Source organism: Perkinsus marinus (genome assembly GCF_000006405.1).
Source record: "Perkinsus marinus ATCC 50983 genomic scaffold scf_1104296966682, whole genome shotgun sequence".
Taxonomy (NCBI): domain Eukaryota; phylum Perkinsozoa; order Perkinsida; family Perkinsidae; genus Perkinsus; species Perkinsus marinus.
The window spans coordinates 73-2317 of NW_003203826.1; the positions used below are offsets into that span (position 1 = coordinate 73).

The 2245-nt window shown below is 48.0% G+C and overlaps 1 non-coding gene across 1 annotated transcript; it reads right to left on the reverse strand.

Annotated features, from left to right (window-relative positions):
* Positions 1 to 230: 230 nt before the first annotated feature.
* On the reverse strand, positions 231 to 302 carry Pmar_PMAR003047. Its single transcript has one exon. It is a non-coding gene; the product is annotated as a tRNA-Gln (tRNA).
* Between the last annotated feature and the right edge of the window lie 1943 nt (positions 303 to 2245).

Sequence of the window (2245 nt, forward strand, 5' to 3'; positions counted from 1 at the left end):
ATCCCACTACGTTTCAACATGAGAATTGTATAGGAGTAGAGTTTGACAATGATGGAAGTTCCAATTTTAGAGCAGGATTCGCCGGATTCCGAAAGTAATCAGAGGAGCGGAGATAGAAAAATGCGTCTCTCGGAGTGGTGACAAGCTTGACGATTCCTCAGAGTTGTTGGTAGTGTGAATGAATTCGTGCAATGAAGAATCAAACTTGAGTTAATAGATTTTTCGACGATAGGTTCTACCGGGATTTGAACCCAGATCGCCAGATTCAGAGTCTGGAGTGCTAACCGTTACACCATAGAACCACTTGAAAATTGTCTTTCGTGACCAATTATGAGAGAGAAAGGCAGAGCATGTCTTCTAGCTGGGCGTCTACGCTTCTGGCTTACTGTTGCTATTGAACTGGCAACACTCATCTCGAACCTTAATCGAACCGTGGATCAGCTCTTGAAGGAACCTATAGAACGAAGCGGCGCCTAATACAGTTGGTCACTTTGACATGTCCGCACTAGAGAAGCATCTCAAGGAGCATCAATCGACACCCTATGAGACTCTCCTTTCCAAGTCCGATCGAACAAACAAGCTCAATGACAGTACTTCTGACCTCCCAATCCTCGCGGTATTAGCATCATCTTAATGCACAGGTCTATCGAAAGCACACAATGATATGGTCTTTATAAAGAGCCGGGTGTCGAAACTAGTGTAAGTGTCGGTCCCAACAAACCCTTGGCGATCGGGCATGGTCCTCAGCGTTCAAATGAACTACCTGCGTCAAGCAGTGGAGACTGCGATGCCGAACTCTCAGGGAAGAGGTGACTCGTGTGTTCGTTGAGGCTCAGTTCAACGAGAGCCTTCAGGCACAACAGATGTGCCGAGGGAGCTGCTCGTGCAGGAAATGGTGAAAGCCAAGAACAATATAAAAAAATTCAGAAACCTGGTATGATCAACTGGGCTTCATAGTGGGGACATCAACAATAAGTTCAGATCGAAGAAGTCGCCGCTAAGACGAAGCAGACTGGTGACGCTGATGGTGGGGGAGGCCTCCACGGGAAGGAGAAGGTGGATGATCCCAAGCAGTCGCTGTAGGTGTGCTGTGAACGGTTGCGACTCGAAGAGGAGCACGAGCGAAGCATTGCTTATCGTGCCTGTCCTGACCTGCAGCGTTCGTTGGGTGATGCAATCAGTACCTTATTGTATAGGTTTGAGAGGATCGGAGGCGACCTGAACCTGGAGACAGCGATAGAGCTGGTAAGCCTGTCGTGCATGCCTTGCTCGCGTGAAGTCGGGGCTGGTCGATGAGGGTACGGTTGAGCAGTGAACTCGCCTGAGAGAGTGTGCGTGACGAAGGTTTCGTTATTTCGTTCACATTATGAAGTTAGGCAGCGTCCCAAAGAAATAAAGAAACCTCCACTTGAAATTCAAAGTTCCTGTTGTCATGAGATATCAGTTCTTCGTGCAATGGAACTGAATTCGATACAGTGTTTACACTGTGTTTCGGCCTCTTCATTTCCATAGCCGTGAGCCATGTCACAGTTTCTGGCATGCGAGATCATGCGAGACGCATTGACAGGTCTACGAGAGGGCGATCAGAGACCCTCGCACACGAGCCCACTTCGAGAAGAATCAGAAAAAGATGGACTCGATCAAAGCGAAGATGTGCAGCTTCGTCACGGGTCTATTTGGTGGACCGAAAACGTAAGAGATGTTTATGTATCGGATTAGATGCGGTTGAATTCTCGGCTGAGCCGTGTTGTGACCTACCTTCCACTCGATAGCATGATGCGGTGATTACGTGAATGACTACCCTCGATGCGATGACCACATTGCGGCCCCGTGATTCTGGGGTCACAGTCGGAAATTTTGCTCACTTGAAGCTTGGATACTGTAGATGCTGTGAAACACATAGACCTTCCTGGATTGTTACAAATCGTTTTGGCTTGACTTTTTTGTCCGCAGCTACGATGAGGAGAATGTCCAGCCAGTGCACTACCACATGAACATTACTGATTACCATTTCGACGCGGTTATTGAGATGTTCCATCATGTCTTCGTAGAACTTGGTGAGTACGTGCGGTTGTCCTCGCTCAATGGGAAGGAACTTCGTCACGAAAGTCCAGAGCGAAGATCTAGGGAGCTCCGTCGAAGTTTCTTGCTGGTCTCTTCTCACAGCTGGACTATGTGACTGCACATTTACCATGCGTCGCATGTATGATAATGAGAAGGGCCATTTAGATATACATCCCAATGC